This window comes from Lactuca saligna, chromosome 9 (genome assembly GCF_052625555.1).
Source record: "Lactuca saligna cultivar CGN05327 chromosome 9, ASM5262555v1, whole genome shotgun sequence".
Classification (NCBI taxonomy): domain Eukaryota; kingdom Viridiplantae; phylum Streptophyta; class Magnoliopsida; order Asterales; family Asteraceae; genus Lactuca; species Lactuca saligna.
In genome coordinates, this window is record NC_136425.1 from 96,338,708 (window position 1) to 96,358,420 (window position 19,713).

The window sequence follows — 19,713 nt, forward strand, 5'->3', positions numbered from 1 at the left end:
TATTCATTCCAAGTGTTCCAAGGAATTTTAGATAATCCATTCTAGCAATCCTTATGTCCATTTGAGCCCTTAAACCATCAAAACCACACCCACATGAGTTTACGGCCATAAACTCATGTATGTGTGTGTTCCATAGTTGTAAACTCTTTAAAATGTTTACTCTTGGGGAGTAAACTCAAGTCCCAAGTCCCTAGTGCCATTACACGTCCGAAGATGTCACCCGGGTCACTCCAAACGTTCGTTTTGAGGTGTTTTACCTCATTGGGGTGTAATGTTCCATATGATTAGTGAATGTATACCTAATTGTATATATGTGGACATTATTTCATTTTACATAGGGATATCGCGAGTAATCAAACCCCGAACCAACGTCTAGCATTCAAAACCGACACATTTCCGAGTCCGGTGAGTTCATACCCCTACCCTTTTTCACTGTTTTCACTGTTTTCAGGGGGGGGAACACAAGCAAAGTACAAGGGAATTCTTGTACTCAAAACATGTTTTCAAATGTGTGTTTCATATTCTTATGCTTTTATAACTGATTTCTACAACTGATAACAGATAGAACATACAGATCACGTAACATATATTTGTGAAATAGGTCTTTAAACTAGTGTGTTTTACATATATTTCACAAATGATTTACCACATTTTATCAGTTAAAAGCATGACATTAAACATTTGAACATAATACCTGTACACTGTTTTGTCCTCGGTAACACTCCACATACATACACGAGCGGAGGACTATCATATTATTACTAGTAAATTTCTTATTCCTGTATGATTGGAGACACGTCCTCGGAGAACACTCCACCCAAATTACGCGAGTGGAGGACTACACCCATAACCAGAATCTTTGGTATTTAGAGAGCGTGACTTGAGTGTACAGATCTATACGAGGCTGACTACCCCACACCTGGCTGCTAGCTACAGCCGAACTGAAATGGTTCAAGGGTGACGAAAGTCATAAGTATGTGGACGACTTATTGCCACATGTGGACTACTTATTGCCATAGGTTTTAGTCTATTGTATGGTTATGGAAGTCGCAATTAGGATAACAGAGATTTACTTACAGTAATAATGAACCACTTTATACATCTTTTACATCTTTTACATCTTTCACGTTTTGTAACTAACAATCAGGAAAGTACGAGACTTTCCTGGGGAGAACATGGAACCTAATTACGACTACATCTTTTACATCTTTAACATCGTTTACATTAGAAACCTACACGCAGGAAAGCATGGGGCTTTCCTGGGTAACACTTACATAACTAGAAAGAGTAACAAACTGGATAACATTACATCTTTTAGAATTTGTTACATACAATAAGGAAAGTATGGGACTTTCCTGGTAACACATGATAAGTAAACAGAACAGTTTAACCAGTCAGATAATCAACTATACATTTTCACATGAGTAGACATGTTTTCAGTGTACAAACTTACTATACTTTACATTTGTGAAACAATAATCAACTTTTAAGAAAATACGGGATTTTCTTGGTGTACATAACATTTCAGGAACAGAAAGGAACTCGAAACATTTTCACAAACAAAAACCGCTTATGAACTCACCAGCTTTATGCTGATTTTCAAACCGCTTGTGTTCTTAGGTCAACGTTAGAACAGGTACCCGAAGATCCTTTTGCTCGAAGACGGAGTACATGAAGATCCGTTTCATTTTGTTTATATATACTATGTATCACAACTGTACAAACTTTACTTTTGAAACAACTGTAAAACTTTTATTATGTAATGTAATGGTTGTTTTACTTTACTTACTATGTGCATTGGATTTGATACTCAACGTGGTAGTCAACCCCGAAAATGTTTTCCGCCTTCGGTTTTCGGGGTGTGACATAAACCTAGCCCATTAACAAATGAGTATTAGCCCACACTATATAAAACAAATAGCCCATAATCAAATTAGTATTCCTTTTAATCTCTAAATTAATTCATAATTAATTTAAGACTAAAACTAATTAAATAACGTAACTTCATATTAATATATTATAACCCATAATATATTAATAAACATATGTGTATAACTCTCATAAAATTATCCATAATAGTTTGGATGAGATGCAACCCATATGGACCATGCCGGTCGGGTCAAGTATATACCAAATAAGTTATGGACTTAGACACCTTATCCAACAGACTCCCACTTGGATAAGTCTAATAACTGTATTTGCCGATAACTTCAGGAACCAATCAGCAATCGTAGCTCTCGAAAACTCCCTCGAACTATGAAGACTCTGTCGAACTATGAAGCGCCATTTTAGATAAGTGATCACATAATCCTCTTTTCTCATGATATCAGCCGGACAAACACATGGAACTATGTCTTGCTTATTGTCTAGCAGTTGTTTCTCGATTTTCCGATTTGTTTGACGAAGAACTTCACTGAACACATCGGTTTAGTTCTGACCAGGCCTGGTACATGGGTCAACACAAAATCATCGAGGGGCCCAGATATCGCTTCTATTTCTAGAAGGAACAGATAAACTTGGACTGATATGCTTGTTCTACTACTTATTGAATTGTACACAAAGGCATGTTTTATAACATCAAGTTACTGATGCGTTTACGTGCAATCAATGCACAACCAACTGATAGGTAACAACTCATATCTCTAGGTTTAAAGATTTATATGATATTATCGTCTCACGATCACTCGAGATAAACTCCATGAAATGATACAAGTGAGCGTGGGTTTATACCAATACTCATAACTTATGAGTACTCATGAATGTTGCAGCAACCATTGCCATGTCTAAACACCTTTAAGGCATCTACAAACCCAATTCATGACAATCTTGATTCATACCTACTTCCGACGTATGATCGATTGTGGAGGTTTGAATAAATTAATTATTCTGGAAGTCAAAACATGCAAAACTGAAACAATAGTAAATAATTGACAATGATAGTAACACTTTACTCATAAATAAATCACAAATTTTATTCATCATCAAACGTCGATTACATTTTACAAGTTTCAGGAAAACTATCTAATCTGTAAAACTAATATCGTCCCTCAGCCCGATGCGTCTTGCATGCTGAAAATGCTTAACCCTCGTCAGTCCCTTCGTAAGGGGATCTGCAGGATTCTCATCCGACGATATCTTCCTTGTCACAAGGAGTCCTTCTTCAATCTTGTGCCTTATGAAGTGATATTTTCTGTCAATGTGTCGGGATCTGCCATGATCTCCAGGTTCCTTGGCTAAGATAACCACACCATTGTTGTCACAGAAAATCTCTATAGGTTCCTTAATAGCTGGTACAACTCCAAGGTCTCCGATGAAGTTCTTTAGCCATATCGCCACCTTCGCTGCTTCACTCGCTGCTATATACTCTGATTCACAAGTCGAATCAGCCACCGTCTCCTGCTTGGAACTCTTCCAAAAAATTGCCCCTCCATTTAAGGTAAAGATCTAGCCCGACTGAGTGCGGAAATTATCCATATCAGTCTGAAAACCAGCATCACTATACCCTAATACTCTCAAGTCATCACTGCCACCAAGGGTAAGGATCCAATCCTTAGTCCTCCGCAGGTACTTGAGAATGTTCTTTACCGCGGTCCAATGAGCCTTGCCAGGGTTCCCCTGATACCTGCTGACCATGCTTAAAGCGAATGCCACATCTGGGCGGGTACAAGTCATAGCATACATGATCGAGCCAACTGCGGAAGCATACGGTAATTGGCTCATCTCAGCTATCTCTGCCTCTGTACTCGGACTCTGAGTCTTACTCAGTTTGGTATTGCTTTGGATCTGTAAATCTCCTTTCTTGGAATTCCCCATGTTGAACCTTTTCAACACCTTATCCAAGTAGATACTCTGACTAAGTCCAATTAGTCTTCTACTCCATTCTCTTAATATCCTTATCCCTAGGATATAGGTAGCCTCCCCTAGGTCCTTCATAGCAAAACACTTCCCAAGCCAGGACTTAACCTCCTGCAAGGTTGGGATGTCATTTCCTATGAGTAGTATGGCATCCACATATAGTACCAAGAAGCTAACTATACTCCCACTAGCTCTGACATACACGCAAGACTCATCTTCGCTTCTCGAGAAGCCAAACTCTTTTACCTTCTCATCAAAACAAAGATTCCAGCTATGAGATGCTTATTTTAATCCATAAATGGATTTCTCAAGCTTGCATACTCTATTAGGGTACTCTGCACTAACAAAACCCTCTGGCTGATTCATGTACACATCCTCAGCCAACTTCCCGTTAAGGAAAGCGGTTTTGACATCCATTTGCCATATTTCATAATCATGAAATGCTGCAATGGATAACATAACCCTAATAGACTTAATCTTTGCTACCGGCGAGAAGGTTTCATCATAATCAATACCTTGAGTTTGAGTAAAACCCTTCACAACAAGTCGAGCCTTATAAGTATGCACTTTTCCTTCCATGTCTGTCTTCTTCTTGAAGATCCATTTGCACCCGACTGTTTTACGGCCTGGTATATTGTCAACCAAGTTCCAAACTTGATTGTCATACATGGATTGTATCTCGCTGTCCATAGGCTCCTTCCATTTAGCAGACTTCGGGCCTGCCATGGCTTCCTTAACACTGCTAGGTTCATCCAAATTTACCAATGTATTATCACTAATAAACGTATCACCTTTCGTAGTAATATGGAAGCCATAATAAAACGAAGGTGTGTTCCTAACCTGTGTGGAACGCCTTGGAGGTACAGACTCATCATCTGGATCAACAGGAGTTTCCTCCTCTCGTTGATTGCTAGTGTCTGAGGTTCCTTCACCAATTGATTCTTGAATTTCTTCATGATCAATCTGCCTCCCACTGTCTCCTTGTCTTATAAATTCTTTCTCGCGAAAGATCCCTCTTCGTGCTACGAAGACCACATGCTCACTTGGTCTGTAGAAGAGGTAACCGAAGGATTTCTGTGGGTAGCTGATGAAAATACACCTTTCGCTTTGGGGTTCAAGCTTATCATGAGTTTCACGCCTCACGAAAGCTTCGCAACCCCAAATTTTGATGCGGTCCAAATTGGGAACCTTCCAAGTCCACATCTCATGAGATGTTTTGGTAACCTTCTTTGTAGGGACTAGATTAAGGATATGGGCGGCAGTCTCTAAGGCATACCCCCAAAAAGAGATTGGTAACGAAACTCGACTCATCATAGAGCGAACCATGTCCAACAAAGTTCGATTACGCCTCTCAGCTACACCATTCAGCTGTGGTGTCCTGGGAGGAGTCAATTGTGAGACAATCCCACACTCCTTAAGATAGTCAAGGAACTCGGTACTAAGATACTCACCACCTCGATCAGATCGAAGCATCTTAATGTTCCTGCCCAATTGATTTTCTACTTCCTGTTTGAATTCCTTAAACCTTTCAAAGGTTTCTGACTTATGTTTGATTAAGTAGACATACCCATATCTACTAAAATCATCAATAAAAGTCACATAATAACGATTTGCATCCCTTGTGGCGGTTTTGAATGGCCCACATACATCAGTATGTATTAGGTCCAACAAACCCTCACCCCTCTCACAAGTTCCAGTGAAGGGTGATTTTGTCATATTTCCAAGTAGACAAGATTCAAAATTATCATCCGATTTATGGTCAAATGATTCCAAGACTCCACTTTTGGATTTGGCCTATGCGTTTCTTGTTTACATGTCCAAGACGACAATGCCACAATGATGCTTTATCTAGGCTAGTAGAAGAATCAATATACAACACATTATTTCCTAAGTCGTCTACAATCGACACAGTTTCATACACACCATCACAAGGTAGTGCTTTAAAATAAAACACATTATTAAAGAAAGCATTAATACCACCACATTCATTATCAAACGAAAAGGTAAAACCTTGTTTGTACAAAGCATGAAAAGAAATAATATTCCTCGCCATTTCAGACGAGTACACACATTTATTCAAATCTAATTTTAAGCCATTATTAAGCAACAAAGTATAAACTCCAATCTTGGAAACAGGTGAAGCCTTCCTATTCCCCATGATCAAGTTTATCTTCCCGTGCTCCACATTCTCACTTTTTCTTAGGCCCTGCAAATCAGAACATATTTGAATACCACATCCTGTATCAAGCACCCAAGAGTTAGAATATGTTGAGTAATTAGACAATATAGTGTAAATACCTGCATGGGTGGGTTTCACTTTCCCATCCTTTAGATCCTGCAAGTACTTAGGGCAGTTTCGCTTCCAGTGTGCCTTTTCATGGCAATAAAAGCATTCAGCATCCTTGGGAATGGCAGAAGGAGTGGCATAACCGCTCTTGGTCTTTGATGAGGAGCCTTCAAGAGACTTTCCCTTGGTACCCTTCGAATGGTGCTTCCTCTTCTTCCCTTTGCCTTGCCCAATAGCTAAAACAGGGGTAGATGTTGGAGTAGGAGTAGTAGAGGTAACAACCGCTTTACCCTTAAGACCGGATTCCGCGGTCTTCAAGAGTCCTTGAAGCTTGCTGAGGGTAACTTCCTCCTTGTTCATATGATATGTCATTCGAAAATGATCATAACAAGAAGGCAAGGAGTGCAAAATGATGTCAATTGCCAACTCCTCGGGGATGTTAACATTCAGCTTCAGCAAACGGTCCACATGCCTTTGCATCTTTTGCATGTGGCCCGTGACGGATTCACCGTCCTTCATGCGGGTAGTTATTATGGAGGAGATTATTTCATACCGCTCCTGACGAGCACTCTGATGGTACCTTTCCATCAGGTCTTGGTGCATTTTGAAAGGGTAGAAAATCTTCATACGACTTTTGGAGCTCGGCTGTCATCGTGGCCATCATGATACATGCCACCTTAGCAGCATCTCTCTCATGAGTCCTGAATTCAACGATCTCCTCAGGAGTAGCAGTAGACTCATCAAGTTCTTTTAACTCCTTATCGAGGAGATATGCTTTGTCCTCATAACGAGTAACCATCCTGATGTTCCTAATCCAATCCATGAAGTTGGAACCATCAAAGATGACCCTCCCACAAAGATTCATGAGAGAGAAAGAACTAGTTGGGTTAGAGCCTGAAGCATTAGTGTTGGAAGACAACTGAAAGAAGAGAGTAAGTTTAGATTAGATATATATAATCCTTAATAAAACACCCAAATGTAATATTAAGGCTAGGATCGAATCACAATATATTACACTTAGAAGAGGGATGCCGTAATCTAAGTAATAATATATTTGAAAGGTTGGTGAATGACGATTCACCAATTTCCACCATGAAAACGAAATGATTTATTAGGTTTAATTGGATTTGAAATTCCTAGATTCTTTTGAGATTCATTGAACTTTTCAATGGCATGTTTCAATCTCGATTGTGCCCTTCAAGTTTTGTGACTGGGATGCCGAGGATCACAAAACAAGGTGTGAATAACCATGCTAATTCACTTGGTAATCTTAATATTATCACCTAATCAATGTGCCGGTTAACCACACACGCTCCATTGATCTATGACAAACATTAAGTCACCCTTCGTGATCCTTACTAGTCCTAGTTAATGTGCCGGTTAACCACACACGCTCCACCATCGACTTGGTAAGGTACAAAGTGTGAATTCCATGGACTAGCACCATGTTCACATTTTCCTAAAATAACTAAGATTGGGAATTAAAAGAGTTTACTTATTTTATAATATTCATTATACTTTTAATGAGGATTTAAAGTCATTGTTCTACCCGTTCGGCTAACGACCCTCCACCGATCAAGCAAGCGGTGGGTGAGAGTATACACCCATTAAGTTGCCATTTTATAGGCAACAACCTTATACCCACCTTATAGACCGACTTTTTGAATGAGGCCTACTAACGGTAAAATGACTTGTTCTTATACGTATATATAATAATTAACCATTAATGTTATAAATAGTATAAGGGTTGAATTTTAACTATTAAAACTCTAAGGATTGGAATTAAAGTTTATTAAAGTGTGTGAAACTTTACAAATTCCAAAACTTGAGGGGAAGTTTTGTAACTTTGCAAAACTTTTCATGTAAGTTATGTGTTTTAAGTGTGCGTTAAATAAGAGTGACCTTTGGAAATCCATAACTTGAGGACAAATTATGGACTCCATTAAAAAGACATAAATGATCAAGAATTAATCCTAAACAATTCAGCAAATAATTCCTATCATTTTCTAAATTCATAAGAACATGAACATGATCATCAAAAATTCAAGAATTATATGAACACATAAAATCATGGAATTTTGATATATGCTATTGTAAATGGATTAGAACAACCATTACACCAACTAAAATAAGTTTTATAACACCAAAACAGTTTAGGGTAATGTTTCTAGTCTATTTCCGGCAACAAAAGTCGAAAAACTGCACTCTTTTGATCCTACTCGTCGAGTGCATGAACTTACTCGTCGAGTAGGTTGAAGTTTGCCTTGGACTCATCGAGTCCCCCCAATGGACTCGGCGAGTCCACCATGCAGACAACAACGATTTCGACTTTTTTCACTATTTTGCATCAAGTATCAAACAAGCAAGCCTAGGCTCTGATACCACTGTTGGGTTTTGAGCAATCTAACACTTCCTAAATGTGCATGCAACCCTAATAAACCTTGGATCTATGTTTGTCTAAATACATACAAAATAATAATTTTCCAAGGTTTATAACCTATCTAACATGGCATGGGGAACATTTCAACATAAAAGAGTTAGAAGAGATTACATACCTTTTGGTGGGTTTGGTTCTAAGGAGTTTGAGGGCCAAGCACCAATAGTGTGAATGCCTCAAATGGAATCACAAACACCACAAACTCTTGGAAAACTTTGAGAGAGTATACACCTTGTATAAAATCGGCCACACACATGCACACACACATAGTTCACTAGTTTCCTCTTTGGCTCCATTTCATGCTCCATAAGCATGCTTATATAGTGTGCATGGTTAGGGTGAAACCCTAATAACCCATGTCTTTTCCTTTCCAAGGATCCATGGGTTAAAAAGCTCCATGGATCATCCATGGACTTCCACATAAGCCTAGCCCATTAACAAATGAGTATTAGCCCACACTATATAAAACAAATAGCCCATAATCTAATTAGTATTCCTTTTAATCTCTAAATTAATTCATAATTAATTTAAGACTAAAACTAATTAAATAACGTAACTTCATATTAATATATTATAACCCATAATATACTAATAAACATATGTGTATAACTCTCATAAAATTATCCATAATAGTTTGGATGAGATGCAACCCAAATGGACGATGTCGGTCGGGTCAAGTATATACCAAATAAGTTATGGACTTAGACACCTTATCCAACAATGCAACCCTAGAAACCTTGGATCTATGTTTGACTTAGATACATGAAAATAATTATTTTTTCCAAGGTTCTTATCCTATCTGGCATGACATGGGGAACCTGAATGAAATAAAGCTAGTAGAATTACTTACGCTGTAGTTGTAGTTAATTGCTTGGAGTTTGAGAGCCTAGCACCCATAGTATGGATGCCTCAAATGGAAATCACAAATCACCACAAACTTGGAAACTTGAGAGAGTAGTCGCAACCTTTCTTGAAATCGGACCTCTTAGTATACTCACCACAACTAGTGTGATTTCAAGAACCAAAGCCTCCTTTATATTGTGTGGTGGATTAGAATTACATCCATGTATACCCTAATACCCATGTCTTTTCATTTCCATGAGATCCATGGGTTAAAGCTCCATGGAGTTTCCATGGACTTTCCATTCAAGCCTAGCCCATTCCAAATAAGCATTAGCCCACACTATAGAAATACAAGAGCCCATATTTAATTAGTCATACTTTTGATCTCTAAATTAATTCTAAATTAATTATACATCAATACTAATTAAATAATATGATTTTATATTAAAATATTAGAACTTATAATATATTAATAAATCATAGCTTATACTATTCTCAAACGATTATCCACACATTGTTCGGGTGAAGTGCCACCCAAATGGACCATGCCGGGTCGGGTCAAGTACATACCAAATATAGTTATGGACTTAGACACTATATCCAATAGTCTCCCACTTGGATAAGTCTAATAACTATTGTTGCAAGAAGGACTTCAGGAACTGATCAGCAATCGTAGATCTTTAAGCTCTGTTGAACTATGAAGCGCCATTTTAGATAAGTGATCATATAATCCTTTGTTCTAGATATCAGCTGGACAAATACATGGAACATGGTCTTGCTTATTGTCCAACATTTGTTTCCCGATTTCCGATTTGTATGACATAGAACTTAACTGAACACATCAATTTAGTTGTGAACGAGCCCGATACATAGTTCAAAACAAAATCATCGAGAGGCCCGAATATCGCATCTAATCCCAGATGGAACAGATAAACTTCAACTCATATGTTTGCTCTAGTACTTGTTAAATTACACACAAAATCACGGTTTATAACATTGAGTTACCAATGCGTTTTCGTGAAATCAATGCATAACTAACTCATAGGCAACAAATCATATATCTAGGTTTGAAGACATATATGATATTACCGTTTCACAATCACTCGAGATAAATTCCATGAAGTGATACAAGTGAGCGTGGATTGAAAAGAAAAATGTTTTATCAAAAGCTCAAAAACAAGTTGTTGGAAATGTCGAAAATTTGTTAGAGTCAATTCTCAGGAATTTAAAGATCAAGCTGAAAGGTTTTCAAAAGAAAATGACATTTCAAAGAGACAAGCTCGATAGAAAAAAATTTCAAAAAATTTCAATCCAACATTCACGATATCTCAAAATAGAAATTTCACAAATCAAAGTCAATACCTCCAACACACAAATCTTTCTAATCATTCAAAGAATCCTCAACAACATTTTTCTCAACATGAAGATTTTGCAGTAGAAGTTATCAATCGAAAATATACAAGCTTTTGTCCTAAATCAAATGTTCATTTCACTCCACAAAATCCAAATTTTCCAAATCCTTCCGTAAAAAAGCCTTAAAAGTTTCATACAATAAGGATTTCTCGGATGTGAAGAACATAAACCATTGGCTTGAAGGAAAGGGAAAGATGTATCAATCACGAAACTTCTCACAACACCAAATAAAAGAATCTTATGAGAAGTATCTTAATGATTTTTAAAATGGAAGTTCATCTTCAAAAGAATTAAATATTTCTTTGAAAGCTTGGAAACCTATTTGGAAAGAAAAGACAATTAAAATTTAAACTGAGAAGATGAAGGTCTATGTCAGTAGCAGTTATAAACCTTCGAAACATTTTGTTTCTATTCCTTTATCGAATGATGTGAATTTAATTGATAGTTTCAAAACCAAAGTTTGTGAGTGGGTTTTAGGTTCTTCATTTCACTCTGTTTTTAAAACTCATTTCCAAGGACCCAAACAGTATTGGGTACCTAAATTCTTCCATTAATTGCAGGGTTGGTGTGACGAGTAATATGATGATAAATGGTATATTGATAGTGGTTGTTCTCATCACATGACTGGAAAGAAGGAGAATTTGAGGAATTTTCTAAGTTTACACAATGCAAGAGTGGTTAAATTTGGAAACAATCATAAGTGTCAGGTGAAAAGATATGGCAAAGTCACGAATGACAAGTTACTATTAACAGACTGGCATATGTCGAAGGTCATCAACATAACTTGATAAGTGTTTTGCAACTTGTTGTGGGCACGGGTAATCAAGTGGTGTTTAATGAAGAGGTAAGCATCATTTCGAATGTCTATACACATGAAGTTTTCCTCAAATCCAAAAGAAAAGGCGATATATTTACTCTGGATATCAATCCTATTGGTGGCAAGCCATCTTTGTCCTTACTTTCGAAAGCCTCATCTGATATTAACTGGCTTTGGCATTGCAGACATTCACATATGAATTTTCGGAATTTCAACAAACTTGTGGTTCAAGATCTGGTAAGAGGATTACCTGTTTTAAAGTTTGATAATGATACTTTTTGTGCAACTGGTGAACAAGGAAAGCAACAAAAATAAGGTCATCTGATAACCATTGATTCAAAAAAGTAGCAAACATTTGAATTACTTCACATGGATTTATGTGGTATGTCGAAAGTTGCAACTCTTAACATGAAACGATACATTCTCGTTATTGTCGATGATTTTTCTAGATTTACTTGGGTTTATTTTCTTAGGTTGAAATCTTAAGTTGCACAACCCTTGATTGTATTTATCAAAAAGATAGAAACCAGCTTAAAGAAGACAGTTCGAAAGATCAAAAGTGATCATAGTTTTGAATTTAAGAAAAATGTTGTTGATTCATTTTTAGTTGACAAAGGAATTTCGCATAATTTTTCTTCACCTTATACACTGCAACAAAATGGTGTTGTTGAAAGGAGAAATCAGTCTCTTTGTGAAGTAGCATAAATAATGATCATTTATGCAAATCTTCCTCAATATCTATGGGCTGAAACAGTTTAAACCGCCTGTTTTACTCAAAACAGATCTTTCGTTCATCAATGTTTCAACATCACTCATGATGAAATAATCAATAACTGAAAACCTAAAGTCAAAAGTTGACGAAGGAACTTTCTTGGGTTATTTAATAATTCAGTTCCATATCGAGTGTTGAACAAATGCACAAGGAAAATTGAAGAAACTTTCAATCTAACATTTGATGATTTTTATATCAAAGAAGTTGATCAATGTTTCGAACAAAAACCAATTATTAATGATTCAAAGATGATATTGATAGTCTTGATTCATGTGATCTTGATTATGATTTAATTTTTGGTATTCCTGACAGAGCTGTAGATGATGAGATAAATGTTCTAGATAATAAAATTTCTAAATTATCGAAACATTCTTATCTTTCGACATCTACTTCAGTTGTTATTACTAAACAAATGCAATCATCTTCTTCTGAAAATGGAAAACGCATGTTTAATAATCGAGTGATGAGAGTGCACTTGCCTTTAGATTCTAATGTTGAGGGGGAGCATACTTTCGAGGGGGAGAATAGAAGAATGGTTGATAATGCTGATGAGGAGCAACATGATAATGAATTTGTCGAGGGGGAGCATAATTTGTCGAATATCAATCACGATGAAATTTTTCATGATCTAAATGATAATGTTTCTATTATAGGTTCTAAAAATGAAGAAATGTTTGAGGATGAATCTTTAGATTTTGATCCAGCATATTCTCCAATGGACAAATGGGTTAAGTTTCATCCAAAAGAGCAAGTCACCAAAAATCCTCAAGATGGAGTGTTGACAAAAGCTCGGATTCACGAAAAGAATGAGGTACTTAATGCTCATTAAGAGTTTTGCATTTTTAATGTTTTTATTTCGAAAATAGAGCCTAAGACAGTTAAGATTGCAATGGAACATTCAGATTGGATTGTTGCAATGCAATCTGAATTAGATGAATTTGAAAGAAACAAAGTTTGGAGGTTAATTCCTAAACCTGAAAATGTTTCAGTTGTCAGATTAAAATGGATTTTCATAAATAAAACAAAAAAAGACGGAAATATTATTCGAAATAAAGGAAGACTTGTTGTAAAGGATATTCGCAACAAGAAGGTATTGATTACGAAGAAACGTTTGCCCCTGTCGCAAGACTTGCGGCTGTTCGAATATTTTTGGCCTATGCATCTCATAAAGATTTTGATTTATATCAAATAGATGTGAAATGTGCATTTCGCAATGGTAAACTCAAAGGAACAGTTTATGTTGAACAACCTCCAGGTTTTGTGAATGAAGTATTTCCTGATCTTGTTTATATCTTAGATAAAGTTGTTTATGGGTTAAAACAAGCACAAAGAGCTTGGTATGCAACTCTTACCAATTTCCTTAAACAATCAAAATTTAAACAAGGATCAGTTGACCCCACATTATTTTGAAAGAAAGTTGGGAATCATCTAATGCTTATTTAAATTTATGTTGATGACATTATTATTGGCTCTACTAACCCTGCTTTGTCTAGTGAGTTTGAACATTTGATGATAAGAAAATTTGAATTAGTATGATGGATAAAGTAAAAAAAATTTTAGCTTTAAATATTCTACAAAGCAGAGAAGGCATTTTCATCAATCAAGAAAAGTATACCAAGAATTTTTTCGAAAAACTTGGTATGACAAATAGAACGAAGTTAACAGTACCAATGGAAATTGGAACACGAGTAACTCCTTTGTTAGATAAAACAACAGTTGATCTCACTTTATACAGGAGCATGATTGGTTCGTTACTTTATCTAACTGCTAGTCGACCTGATATCATGTTTTCTGTTTGTAATTGGGCTAGGTATACGGCAAATCCAAGAGTACCACATTTGATTGCTGTTAAAAATATATTTCGGTATCTTAAATTATCAACTTCGTTAGGATTGTAGTATCCTTCGATATCAGGATTTTTTGTTGAAGCATTTTCAGATGTAGATCTGGGAGGGTGCAATCTTGATCGAAAGAGTACAAGTGGAGGATTTCAATTAGTAGACGAGACACTTCTAAGTTGGTAGTCGAAAAAGCAAACTTGTGTTGCAATTTCTACTTCTGAAGCAGAGTATGTTGCAGCTGCTGCTTGTACTTCACAAATTTTATGGATTCAGAGTCATTTGCGTGATTATGCAATTAATATGAAACAAATTTGTGACAACCCGTAATTTATTCCATCACTATAAACCATTCCCGGTAAATAAAACCGTTCGTATTCAAATTTTCCGTTAACCTTAGAGTTAAAATAATTTAATCTCAACTTTTAATTCGGTTTCATAAGTGTCGGGATGCATTATAAACATTAAAATATTTTTCATATTTTTTTGGAAAATTATTAGTTTCATCTAAGTTGTGATTACGGCAATTTATCGGGTACGACCAAAAGCACCGTCTAACATCAGTATCGGGTAGAATTCTATTGGGCCATAAACTTAACCCCTACATAAGGGAGTGAGTGACATCATTTTGAAGCTTTTTCTCTCTTTTTAGACACTTTCTCTCACTACTCTCTCTCTAGAATTCGAAGTTCATCCAAGAACCCCATTTCAAGCCTCAATTTGGTAACTACTTCATACTAGCTTGTTGTTTTACTTGTTTGGCATGCAAATTCATGTTTGAAACTTCCAAAAGCACCCAAGAACAAGTGTTTACGGTCTTGGGACCCTCCCAAAACCGTGAACACCCCTTGAGAGGGTTTTGAAGCCCCAAAACCCCTCCAAACCCATTCTAGTACTTAGATATGGCTTAGAAACTTGCATGCATGAGCTTAGGACCCCAAATTCGTGCCATTTGAGTATCGGACATGAGTTTACGGTCCAAAAACATGCTTGAACTATAAACCCACATTCATGGACCATAAACTCCTTTTAAAGTGTCAAAATGCCCCTAAAAACTTCCAAATGCTTACATGAGAGTGTAGAACCTTATAATCCGTCATGTGATGCACCAAAACTTATGTAAATGGATCAAACTTGAGTTTACGGTCCAAGAACATTCTTAGACTGTAAACTCATCTCCTTAGACCATAAACTCTTCAAATGGGTGTTAAAGTGCCCTTAACACCTTGTATGGCTTGGAATTGAACCTAGAACCTTATATACTTAACCTTCAACCACAAAAACGCATGATTCATGGACAAACATGAGTTTAAGGTAGTAAAATCATGTGTTTAAGGTAGTAAACTCCCCAAGAGCATCTTCATAAACTGTAAACTCCTTTTCCAAGGCCCTTTAAAGTCCCAATCACTTCCTAAGCCATAGAATCAACCCTAGAACTTTCCTTTGTGCATTGTAAGACCATTTGGCATCCAAGAACACACCACCAATGAGTTTACGACTGTATACTCATGGGGATATGGTCATAGGACCGTAAAATCCCCTAAAGGATTACTTTTGAAGAGTAAACTCTTCATCTAGGCTCTACACACCCTTAGATGCTACCCGGACCACTCCTAACATTAAATTAAAGTGTTTTCGCGTCTTGGAGTGAATATGATTATCTAATTAGTGATTTAAAGTCTATTAGATACATATGTGTATCATTTCATATTACATAGGAAGGTCGCACGTTTTCAAGCCTCGATCCGACGTTTAGCATCCTAGTCGACACATTTCCTCGTCCGGTGAGTTCATACCCCTACCCTTTTTCAATGTTTTTCACTATTTTCAGGGGGGAATACAGACAAAGTACAAGTAATACTTGTACTCAAAACTTGTTTTATATGTATTGTGTTTCATATTACATATGTTTTTAACACTAACAATCATAACAGATAACCGTTTGAACTTGCAGATCATATTATCCTAGTATTTGTGAAAAACGTTATAAATTATTGTACTTTATGTTTTCACAAATGGTTTCCAAATTATAAATAGTTAAAAACATAATCTTTCAACTTTGAACAAGAAACATAGTATATCGTTTTGTCCTCGGTAACACTCCACAGAGTTACGCAAGTGGAGGATCGTCTTTGTAGGTAGAACTTAAACAGGACTCTCCACATTATTACTTGTAGATTTGTTATTCCTATAAATTGGAGACACGTCCTCGGAAAACACTCCACATAGATACACGAATGGAGGACCACCACTGTAACCAGAATCTCTTAGATAGGGAGCGTCACATGAGTGTATAGATCTATACGGGATTGACTATCCTGCACCTGGCTGCTAGCTACAACCGAACCGAAAGGTTCAAAGGTGACAAAATTCATAAAAGATATTGGCCTCGTCTCGAGTCATATCTAGTCTGTAGTATGGTTATAGAACTCGCAATTTGGATAACAGAGATTTACTTTTTAGTAATAATGGATATAGTAAATTAATAACCATAAGAATTAGTTTACTATGATAATCAGGTTTTCAGTATACATCTTTTACATTACATTTTTGGGTTGGTAAACAAACAAACACTTCACAAGGTTAATCAGGTTTACAGTACACATCTTTCACATTAGGAAAATATAGGATTTTCCTGGGGTAATCACAATTCATAACTAGAACCGTGTAACATAACAGAACAACTAGACTTTACTTTTAAAAAAATATGGAATTTTCTTGGATAACCACTTTTTCAGAAAACAAAAGCAATCTTGTACATTTTCATAAAATAAACCGCTTATGAACTCACCAGCTTTATGCTGATTTTTAAAATGCTTGTATTCTCAGGTTCTCCTTAGACAGGTATCCCGCGTTCTTTTGAAGATGGAGCATATGGAAGTCACGTCTTTCTTTTGTTTAAACTTATGTATCTATGAAACTTGTATTACTTTACTTTCAAACTGATGTAATGAAATCTATGTAATGTAATTTTTTGTGTTTACTTCGCTTACTATGTACATTGGTTATGATATTAAGATGAAGTCACCTCCGCCCCGGAACGTTTCCGCCCAGGGTTTCGGGGTGTGATAAGATTCTATTGTATTGTTATTCTAAAAGTGCAATACACATTTGTCATAATCCAGTACATCATTCAAAAATCTAACATATCTGTCTTCGTTATCACTTTATAAAAGATCATGAAGAAGATGGAAATATTGAAGTTCATTTTATAAAGACAACTTATCAGCTTGCTGATATCATTACAGAACCGTTGGATGAAATATCATTTGTTAAAATTTTTACAGGATTGGGAATGATCGAAGGAGGTTTAGTACAAAAGAATGTTTCGAAAGAATAATATGATGAAGAAAATGAACAGTTGTCAAAGTCAAAAGTTACTGTTCATAGTCAACGCTTCGACACACTTCGATTTCGACATTTTGGTGAACAACATTCGCAAGTTTGATATTTTTTTCGTTTTCGAAATATCGAAAACCCAAAAAGATTTTACTTTTATTTTTTTTTTCTTATTTTCGAAAAATCAAAAATCCAAAAACGTTTTACTTTTGTTTTGTCTTTTTATTTTCAAAAAATAAAAACTCCAAAAAGATTTTACTTTTGTTTTGTCTTCGTATTTTCGAAAAATCAAAAATCCAAAAAGATTTTAGTTTTGTTTTGTTTTTAAATTTCCAAAAAATTAAAAGAACCAAAAAGATTTTATTTTTGTTAAGTCTTTTCATTTTCGTTAAATCAAAAATATAAAAACTATTTTTTTTTTTGTTTTGTCTCATATTGTCTTCCAAGTGTTTTTTTTTCCATGATGATCAGTAGTGTTTTATGCATGAAGTTTTACAGTTAGGTATTCTTTCGAAAACTTTGAACTAGATGTTGACTATTTGAGATATTGAAACTCTTGGACATTTTTGTTAATTATTGAAGACTTTTTAAGGTTTTGTACTTTTGGTAAATGTTTTATTTTCCATATATATAGTCATTAGCTTTGTTTGTTAGGTAAGCTTTTCCTAAAAAAAAAGGTTACTTTGAATGTCCAATTTCCAAAACAATGATATACGCCTATAGTCTTCATGTAAATCAATACACACCAAATAACAAACCATTGCCTAATCATATAAAGAGATTTCACATCAAGTATTTAGCCGGCGTTGGTGCCTTCGACCCATTGGTATAGTGAGAAGACTCAACTCAGTCTGATGAACACAAAAGTTGCTTGACTACTAGCCCAAAAGCTCACACTGAAAAAATATACAAAACACTCTAATTAGAATTGAGTCACAACATAGAAAAATGCCCAACATCTTAATATGAGGCCCATCATCAAAGCCCAAAATGTTTGACCCATATTAACAGGCCCAAGATTAAATTTCAAACTACAATCGGCCACATAACTCACTAAGGCCCAAACATGACATCATTTCCCCAACATGATCAAAACTACAATCGGCCACATAACTCACTAGGACCAAGCCCATGGCTGAATAGGGCCCAATAAGCTTGCAAGCCCAACGAAGTTAAACTCTCTTGTGGTGCGTACGCCTAGTGTACCACATCATTACGCTTAGCGTACTCAACTATGTGGCCGTACGTGCTGCGTACAGGTCTTTATGCCAAGCGTAGAACCATTCCATGCACAAAAGGCTTTTAAGTGCTTCATGCTTCAGGTTTCGGTGTCAAACTTCAGTCTGAGCCTATTAAGATTTCCTCGGGCATAAAGTTGGCAACTTTATGCCCTTGCATGCCAAATGGGTCCCCAATACTTCATTTCTCCCGTTAAGACCACATTTGAGATCTTAGACCCATGTATGGTGTCAATACAACCTTCAATATGACAACTTTATGCATCAAGCATGCTCAAGGAGCTTAGATCTAACAATCCTAGCCTTTGGAGTTGCAAAACTCATAAAACAGGGTCTAAAAACCAACAATGGACTTCATAACAAAACCCTGACTCAAACTAGCAAAATAGATGGCAAGGTTTCAGCTTTTTATCTCCACAAGCTTCCCAATGAGCTCAAAATGAAGGATTCAAAATCTTTTCAATGTCCAAGGCTTTTTTCTCCTTCCTTCTGCTTGCTAGAACACAAAAGCTTGTCATCTTGAAGGTTGTATTGAGACCATGCATGAGTCTAAGGTCTCAAATGTGGTCTTATTAGGAGAGATGAAGTATTAGGGACCCACGTGGCATACAAAGGCATAACGTTGCCAACTTTATGCCCTAGGAAATCTTAATAGGCTTAGATCTGAACCTGGACATTGAAACCTTAAGCATTAAGCACCAATAGTCTTTTATGCATGGACTGGATGTATACTGGGCGTAAAGTCGTGTACGCATCGCATACGACCAAAGTGTTGAGTATGATAAACATACTGATGTGGTACGTTGGGCTTATACCCCATAGGAGAGTTAGGCATCGTTAGGCCTACAATTTTATTGTGCCCTATTCAACTTTG